The sequence below is a fragment of the Gobius niger genome (genome assembly GCF_951799975.1).
Source record: "Gobius niger genome assembly, chromosome: 17".
NCBI classification, from domain to species: Eukaryota; Metazoa; Chordata; class Actinopteri; order Gobiiformes; family Gobiidae; genus Gobius; species Gobius niger.
In genome coordinates, this window is record NC_136868.1 from 15237515 (window position 1) to 15247830 (window position 10316).

The window sequence follows — 10316 nt, forward strand, 5'->3', positions numbered from 1 at the left end:
CATTAATTAGGCTTGGATTCCGGCCTGGGCCACGCGAGCAGAGCTGGCTATTCTCTGAGTGCGCTAATTTGATATCAACTAACCCCAATGAAGTTTCGCCACTTTTGTAAAAACATTAAAAGTCTCAGCGAAAAGCACGCGCTTCAGCGTAACGAAGAAGGCAATATAACTTACGGTCTGCGGCGCCCACGCTCCTCTCTTTTTTCCGTCCAAAAAAAATAATGATGCCCCAAGAGATGTTGCCCCGCCTCCTGTAGTTTGAAGTTTGGATTGTTCTTTCTTGTATCATGAAAGGTCGCTATTTAACCAGATGGGGTGCACAATCTATAGGCCATCTATCTTGTTAGGGCTGGACGATGTGGCAAAAAATGTGTCGCAATTTTTAAATTATATTCCTCAATCTTGATTTCCCACTCGATTTGATGTTTTCATTAACAACAAATACAGTTGGCTGATTCATGAACATAGACCGAGCGCGTTTTCTCCAATTTTACCCAAATCTAAAAGCTTTTTAACTGGAGTTTACAGCCTATAGTCCAGAGTAACACCTCACTTGAAAAGCCAAGACGTTTCTGTTGCATTTTCCTTACTTTTTTTTTTACGCTTGTTTGTCACGTTTTCCGTCACGTTTTTGTGGCTCCTTTGCTGCTTTTTAGTCACTTTTTTGTCGCTCGATTTTCACTCTTCCGTGGCTTTTTCTGTGCCTTTTCCATCATTTTTTAGTTGTGTTTTCGTCGCTTGTTTATTGTGTTGTTGTTGTTGCTTTTCCAGCCCTTTTTTTGTCACTTTTCTTTTCCAAGAAGCTTTTAGAGTTTGTTAATGCCAAACTGGGACAAAATAGGCTCGGTTCAGGCGACGGTTTTCGAGGCTAAAGGAACAGGCCAACGTTTTTTCATACTGAGATGTGTTCTTACCTGAGCTTAGACGAGTTCAAACGTACCTGTCTGGTCTTTGTGCGTGCCCATGGAAGAGCTTCAAACTTCACCCCCGTTTGGAGCTGTAAGAATATGCTGGGAGAGGCCAACTGCTAACAACATCTGTGGTCATTTTGCGTGACTGAGCGCACATACAAAGACCAGACAGGTATGCATCATCTTGTCTAAGCTCAGGCAAGAACATATCTCAGTATGTAAAAATGATGTTCCTGTTCCTTTAAGCTACTGTTTATAAACCTCAGCTCAAAGGGGGGAAATAAACAAATGCTTTCCACTCCAGTTCAACACATAAAAATCTTCCATTGTACTCATCGATTATTGTATGTACCCTGTTTCAGATTCGGTTTATTAGCCATTCGCAGTATAAAACCGCATGTGCAAGGGGCTCAAAGTGCAGTGTCAGCACATAAAAGGACACTACACATAAAATCACCGTCACAACAGCCAATTACCGCAGCTGCTCATCTCCTCATCAGCCGTTCATCGCTCAGGATTCCCTTTTTAAGCTCCCTGGTCAATCACTCAGCCGTCTGCCACTCGTGCTATGACCCTCCTCCACCCCTTTCTCCGCCCGGCTCCTCCTCGGCTCCGCTCATCAAGTGGCCAACCCAGGTCTCTTCCACCACCACCAGGGTCCAGGCTCGGGGGAAGATCATGGCTATCATTCGTCAAAGCCATGCATTCCATATCGTTCGTTCAGTCTTCCGCCGGGGTCTGAGCCCCAATAATGATTCATGTTCATTAATAAAACACTCATACCGTCATTCCATTTCTGTGAGTCTTTTCAGATAGAAATGCCACATAATAAGGGGCACTTAAGGGTGAAATGTTGTAAAAAATAAATTTAAAAAAAAGTCCATACAAAAATGAAAGTGCCTTTTTTAAAGTGGTCACAGCTTGTTGAAAGAAATTGACAAAATTTCTATGGCATTGTATGTATCTGCAGTATTTGTACAGTTCATCTTTGCATCTGACAACTGAAGACAATACTGTGAGCTGTTACACCATTGGTCCACGTCTTTGGCAAACTGTGCTTAAATAATGTGTCGTTTTACAACCTGGGGCGAAATGTAGGGTCAAACAAACCTTCACTCTTGATCATCACAAGTTAACATAAGGGAAAATGTAATGACTAATGGAAAGCTTGCAAAAGATTGTCGTGGCTGTAGGAGCTGTCCATGGTGCTACTTGCAAATGTACTGTATACAGTGGTAGAAGAAGTACTCAATAATCTTACTTAAGTAAAAGTGCAGATACAGAACCAAAAATGTACAGTGAAGTAAAGGTACAAAAGTATTCATTGTAAAATGTACTTTATAAGTAAAAAGTAAAAGTATTTAAGAGTTTAATGTGCAGGATTTTTTTAATAATCTGAATCAAACCAGGTCATAACGAGTAAACCACTAACTCAGGTCAAAAACAGGAACTAAACCAGGTTTAAACCCAGACTAAACTAGGTCAGGTCTAAACAAGGTCTAAAGGAGTAAACCACTAAACCAAGTCTAAACTGGAACTAAACCAGTTCATCATAGAAAGGTCACTTTGTAAATAAAATACTTTTAATTTTAACCCAATTTAAAAATGTAGTGGAGTAGAAAGTACAGATACAGGCTCTAAAATCTTCTTACCTGAGCTTAGACGAGTTGATACGTAACTGTCTGCTCTTTGACCAAACGACCAAAGATGTTGTTAGCATTTGGCCTCTCCCAATGTATTCCTATAGCTCCCAACGGGGGTGAAGTAGGAAGCTACCACGCTCTTCCATGGGCACGCACAAAGACCAGACAGGTACGTATCAACTCGTCTAAGCTCAGGTAAGAGGATATCACAGTATGGAAAAACGGTGGCCTGTTCCTTTAAGTAAAGTAAAAGAGTCTATAATTTGTACTTTTTCTTGTACTTGTACTTTTTACTTTGTCACTTTTCACCACTAACTGTATATAATGGACCATTGTATTGGGTTTATAGATATGGTAAGGCTTTGATCCAAATCATTAGAGACAGAAGATAAAAGAAAATCTGTCAGATGTTCTGAAGGATAATACTTCCTCTCAAGGAAGTGGATCACACTGTGTCTGTTTGTTGAAACTAATAGTAAACGTAAAGTAAAAATGCACTCGTCCACCCTGTCAACAACTTCAGTACCAAAAACCATAATGCAAATATTTTCCCTACACAAGCAAATAAGTAAATCTAAAATTGGCTGAACTCAACTATTGGAAGTTAGCCATTGTGTAAATTCTATGCTTTCTAAGATCTATCGAATTGTTTTTAAACATGTCAGCAACTTTGAGACTTTCTGGCAGGCTGCTGAAGGTGAGACTCACAACAAGAAAACCCGCCTTAAGTCCTGGACACGAGCCCAAGATCGGATAGACTCAGAAAATCCTACTAAATCCCTGTGATTCACAAATGAGTCAACACTCGTACCGCTGAATCCTGAGTAGGCCGGCATTTCACCTGAAGCTTTGTTTTGCCAGAGAAGCGTTTGCTCAGACAGTATAGTGAGAAAATCAATAACGTGCCATGAATGATCAAAGGCGATCGCATTAATAATTTATCCCCATTGATATCATTCAGGTCAGAATAGCAGTTAATGCGCTTCGAGGTCACATTTCTATTCACCACTTTGTGTGAGCGCCATTATATATCTCCATTGCATTCACTGACAACATAATTACTCTGCAGTGTATGCGCAGTCCACTTCCTGCTCCAAGAGGTTTTCTTATTTGCATTCACACGATTCAGTGTTTAGACAGTCTCCAAACTTTAAAGACTGTGTCCCTGGCTAAAACCCAAACAGACTCTTCAGAGGATTTGGCATTTGAGAAGCTCAAACCTTATCAGATCCATGCGGAGAAAGTCTCTCGAGGATGATGATGTTGGTGGGGTGATGAAGACCCACAAAAATAGATATTTTTGTCTTTTTCTTCTCGTCTCCTCTGAACCTCGCTGGTCTCTTTGTGTCTGCACTTCTCCGTATGACCCAAAGGCAATCAGGCTACAAACAAGATGAAACAAAGGCACGGCTTATATCGATCCCGGGGCTTTGTAAGCGCAGAGTAAATGTGTTTATCTGGTGCAGGCACTACATTATACTTAGATGAAATACATATTTGATGTTGGAGCTATAAGCGCGAAAGCACACAGAAACGTCCTCTAGCTAGAGTGTGTTAATACCTTAATTAGAAAATATAAATCCCTTGGAGATCCTAAAATACTGTCCAGCCATCCCTGAAGCCCACTGCAATAATCAGGCTGTGTGCGCCTCCCCCTGAGAGGATTTGAAATGCTTGTCTGAGGTTTGGCTTTTATTTGTACAAAGTTTGGAAGTCGGCACAATCACAAAGTTTCCGCAACTTCAAAACCTACAGAAAAGGGCAACATTTCAGAACGACAATACATCTGTCTATGTCAATGTTTCTGCAAATGTTCCACAATTGTACATACATATACAGTAGAAGCAATATATCAAATGCATTTTCAGCCTGCACCTTCTGTAAGATAAGAGCACTGAGATATCCGGTGCCAATGGCAGCTAATGGAATTTTGTTTACTTTTATATTGTTTTAGCTAAAGTGAATATGAACTTTATTGCTTTGCGTCAGAAAAAAGGTAAATTTCTATGTTAACGTTGAATTTATAACATTCGATCCCAAACTCTATTTTAAGCAGGACTATGTAACTCATGCCCCTAGAGGCCATAAGCGCCACTGCAGGTTTTTTACTCATTAATTGTCTGTAAATACTACGCTGACAGAAAAGACAAAGGGAGAGAATGATATTGTACATCCAATTACACAATGGAGATCATTTTTTTCACACAAACTTGGCTGTAAATACCGTTTAAGTGGTGCTAGCCCAAAGCTGGCTTTGCCCGCTAGCCTGTTAGCTTCTTCTTCGTGATTCCATTAGTGTGTATTGGTGGCTCCGACCCAGAGGCAGGGAAAGTTGCAAGTGTGGTTTTCTGGCCAGAGACACCAGGGGGAGATGAAAGACCCTTCAATCATCCCATTAACACTTGTATTACCCCCTGAGGGACTACAGAAGTGATTTATTAAGGTAAACAAGTTACTGATCTAAACCCCCTAAGTTTATTTCTTCATTGTGAACTCAATAAAGTCTTATCTAATCTTATCATGCAAAACTCAAACTATTTACAGAAATTCCAAGAAGTTGCATCTTCTTGGAATGCAACTTTCTGATTTTCTCTTTAATAAAGATGTGTGCATAATCTCCTTCACTGACCTCACACAACCTGATTTCTCGCTCCAACCCTGTTAAACGCTGTTCTAATAGAGAGGAGCCTGAACTCCAGCTGCATAATTTGTAATTTCATAACTGTACTGCAAAAGTAATCAAAATTAAGGAGCACATGACGGTCCTCTGGAGGTTTATGAGGCAATTTGAGCTGATAATAGCAGCGGAAGAGTAAACAACTAAACAAACGGTACAGGAAGGGAGACCGGATTGGGCATATTTCAAAAGACATTTCTTTATAGAAGGCATATGCTGATAACCTTGGCATGCTCTCATTAGCTGCTTTCATTCTTGTTGCTTGTAGAGGGCTTTGATGTTTGAAGGAAAGCAGAGAGGAAAAGAAAGTGAGCCATGTAAAAGCATAAGGACATGATTTCAACACTATAATGGTAAAGAATTCAATTTGTATATAGTGCTCTTTATTAAACCTTGTCCTGACCAAACCTACAGCTCAGTACCATGGATTTCTATATCCTGACAAGCCGAGTCAAACATAGATTAAACATTTTCCTACGGGGACAACCTTAAATATTACATGAACTTTAACAAGTGTTATGAAACCTTTATGCCAGGCCAATTACGTGCCTTAGGAGGTACATCATTTACTTCTAGTTAATTGCCCTTATTCAAACTGGAGGTTTCACTTTGTGTCCGCATGGCTTTTCTGGCTTGTAAAAAGGAAATGGTAGGACAGAACTGATTCGTATTTTTCTTATTTTAATTATCTCCACACGAGGTCAGCAATTACTCATTACACACAGTGAATATTGAAAAACTAGATTTGTTGATCAGCTCTGTAAAACACTGCAGCACAACTGACTTTTATTTTCATTACTTTAACTAAAGAAGAAAGTGCTAGATTAAATCAATGAATGCTGTACTATATCGTAGCCGGTGCGAAGAGGGACTCTGCGGTTCACTGACCCACAAAAGATTGACACCGGCACTAAGAGGCAATCAACAAACTGCACCCCTTCATTTGTTGTCAATGAGGACAGGGCCCGAGCGGGGGTTAAATTACCTAATGGTGAAAATGAGAGCGCTTTGCGTTACGGGGTTAGAGAAAATGGAGCAAATGACTGAAGGCGGATAGGGAGGCCGACAAAAGACGAGGGGAGGTTGAGAGGTTTGAAGGAGAGAAAATTCGGAGTCAGCAGTGCGAAGACGGCCTAAATGAGGAAGTAATGAAGCCGTGCAGGTGGGGGGCAGGTGATCTATTATGGCTGCAGCTGAGAGGGGAGGATACAAGGTGCAAATCTCTGGCCTTTGATTGGTCTTTAACAAATACACAGCCAATTAGAAGCAGCCCACACTGACCTGAGAAGTGGGAGATTGAGGGTCTGATGAGGATGCTTCCCCCCAGGCCGTCGTTGTTAAACAAAGAAGTGGTGCGCTAATAGTTAGAGCACTAAAGCACGCTAGTGGGATATTAAGAGTGGTCTGGAAGAAAGGCATTAGTGGCTGAACTGCAAAACCAGTGACTATGGTTAATTACTTAATAGATGGCGAGCTAATCTTCTGTTCATAGTGTCTATGTAAAGCAACAAAGTAATTTAAACTTCAAATTTCATTGAGCCTCTCAAACTTTTACAAGGGCATTTAAACAGAAGAGAATAGGTTCCAAATAAAAAAGTAACGGGCGGTAAAAATGCAAAATGAAAGTGCACGGTGGCGCAGCAGTCAGTACTCTCACATCACTGCAGGAAGGTCTGAGGCTCGATTCCCCAGGCCAGGAGGGGATTTTCTGTTTGAAGTTTGCTCCTCCCAACAACCCAAAGCATTTACAGTACAGGCTAAAACCACCAGCTTGGCACTTTGCCGTTTGCACGTCCTCACTCCTGCTGCAGTAGAGATACACCGATGCCACTTTTAATCTCAAACCAATGTAAGTAGTTTAATTTGAGTACTCCTTGATACTTAGTACCGATACGAGTACAAGGCATTTTCTTTGGGCATTCACTTTGTTAATTTATTTAGATAGGAATTAAAGGAAATAGTTACAGTATATCTACAGTGTGCACTTCATATCCAAAAGTTTCTCAACTGTGCAATAGTATTTAGATGATTACTTATTATTTTGACTAGATTAACCACAGCATGCAGTAGTCTTACTACAACTAGAATATTCTACTTCTACTTGTGTGGATTTGGTCGTGTTTTTGCACGCTCGTGTTAACCAAACGAACCCGTAGCTGCCTCTGTCTTGAGTTAAAGCTGCAAGATAAGAAAGCATCCCTCTCTTTGCAAACATTCAGAATTCTGCTGCAAAACAAAAGTGGAGTAAATTAATATCTCTGACACGCCAGTTCAGTGCAAAAGTCTGCAAGATCTGTCAAAAATAACGCTGAGGAAGTAGCACATGTTTTGTCTTCCATTTTCAGAGCATTATTTTGAAATCACCTCTTGGCTATGTTTCCACTGGCATCTCTTCGCCAAACGTGATTATAATTCTTCCTCACTTGTGTCTTTGTGCCTTGTCAGGCAGGAAAGTGTGATCAAAGATTTCACACTGGTGCCAGCTACTGTATACAGCAGAAGCTCCTTTCAAACAAAGACAGCGGGCTATTGGCAAAAGATACTGCTGAGTGTGAACACGCAAACACTATATTTGCAAAATTGACATATTAAGCGACCTTGTCAAAGCAATTCCAACTTTATCGAAATCTAAGACACATTATATGCCAATAACTGAAGTGAATTAAGAAATTTCAATAGTAAGCGCTCTATTTAAAGTCTACAATGCTGCCGAATTTAGTTCACGCATTCCATCAATGACAATCTCCTCATCTCTCTCGACTAAATTCAATTTCATGCAGTGGCCATAGGCAGACGAGTGCATCCATCTGTCTGTTATTTCCCAAACTAAAAGCGAACCCTGTCAGCACTAACTCACATCCACAGCCTTCCTATCCAGAAAACACCATAGCAATTCCGTTTTTCATTCCTACCAGCCTTTCTAACCGTTTTAATGTGCTTTGTCGCCCAAACGATCCACTTCCACAAAAGCTATTTGGAGCTTTTTATCCCCCAGCCGCACCGCACAACACCCTGAGTTATACAGCAACAACACAAGGTGAAATAAGATCGGAGGGAAAAGGCCGACTTGTAAAACTATCTTTCACAGTCCAGAGGATCAGAGCTGGATGATAGCCACCGACCAAAACTATAAATATCGGACGGTTTGAGATAAGGTCCAACTTTTCTTTTTTTAATGGTTCTTTGGGGTTGTTGATTCTGAAGTGTCCCTTTATCAGAAACTGCCCCTTCTGACTTTGTAAAATCCAACAAACATGTCTGATTTGTTACAGTGGTTGTTAAACTTCTCACACCAAACACCACCTTCAAAAAGATTTGGCTTTTAGAGTATCACCAGGGAACCAAGTCTATAACAGGGCTATATCAGGTTTAAAGCGGATTTGTTAAAGGAACAGGCCACAGTTTTTCCATCCTGAGACAAGTTCTTGCCTGAGCTTAGACGAGCTGATGCGTAACTGCCTGGTCTTGTGTGCGCTTAGTCACGCAAAAAGACCAAAGATGTTGTTAGCATTTAGCCTCACCCAGCATATTCCTATGGACCCAAAGGGCATGAAGTTAGAAGCGATCAAGCTCTTCCACGTTTTCCCTATTTAAATACAGTTTCGGGAAAAGTTACATGATCCAAGCATAGTCACACAAAATTAAACATGTCGATTTTTTAAGTTAAAAAAAAGAGGTACTATATTGTAAGGCGTAATAACACCTTAGGAGCACTTCGACATCTGCGCAGTAACTTCACCCCCGTTTGGCCCCCTAAGAGGAGAGCAGGAGAGGCTTAATGCTAACAACATCATTGGTTATTTTGAGTGACTGAGCGCACGCACAAAGACCAAACAGGTACGCATCAACTCGTCTAAGCTCAGGCAAGAACGTATCTCTGTATGGAAAAATGGTGGCCTGTTCCTTTAAGCACTTACAAACCGTGAAAGGAGGAGATAGTACACAGACTGCGCATTATGGTGGTAAAAATAAATTCACTCGACAACAAGAAAATAAGTCTACAACTCCAGCTTTAATCAGTTTGAAGAAAAAGAAAAGGACTAAACCCTGATTGAAGATATGCAGATAATGCAAAAGAGGCCAACAACTGATGAACAAAGACAAGCCTAAGTGTGTGTGTGTGTGTGTGTGTGTGTGTGTGTGTGTGTGTGTGTGTGTGTGTGTGTGTGTGTGTGTGTGTGCGTGCGTGTGTGCGTGCGTGTGCGCGTGTGTGTGCGTATGTTCTTGTAATTATAACATTGTGAGGACCAGTTTCAGTTTTTAACCAACAGAGTGAGGACATTTTTGAAAAGGGAGGAGATTTCAGGTGGTCTTCACTTATTTCAAGGACTGTTTGAGGGTCAAGAGGGTCAAGATGTGGTTTTAAGGTTAGGGTTAGAATTGGGTTTAGATTAGGATTAGGGTTAGGATTAAGGTTAGGTTAGGGGCTTAGGGTTCAGGGTTAGAGTCTGGGTAATACATTATGTCTATGAGTGTCCACACTAAGATAGCATTACAAACGTGTGTGTGCTTGTGTGTGCGTGTGTGTGTTTTTAAAACATAAGCAAACATCCTCTGCCCTGCCCAAAATCCAGTCCGGTCTCTGTTTCATATCCAAAACATCTAACATAAACTATAATTTCTAATCCCATCCCCATCACTACCTAAGAAACCTTCAATTGTTCCATCTGTGCCCCCTGTTCTGCCCATAACGCCACTGCCTCAATGCAGCCAATGAATAGTTACAAAATTAAGTTATGGGTGCGTAATGTAAACTTGGACAGACAAACGTTCATTCTCGAGAGGATAGCAGCGTAACATCTGTTGCAATTAAAGATTTTCTCATTAGTTAGAGGACATGTTTGTGTGTGTTGTTTTTCATCCCAAATCACTGATTAAGTATGCACATATTCATAAACTCGGTGGATCTTTAAAAATGTGAAATTAAGGAGAGAATGGTTGGAGAGGCCTGTCCAAATGAAATATTTAAGCATACAAGATAATGATCCAAATACGCAGCAGAAAGGCAAGATTTTCCTTTTTTACTGACGGTTTAGACCTGGAGTTTTGACTCTCTAAACTAAAAGCCAACCCTGTCAGCACTAA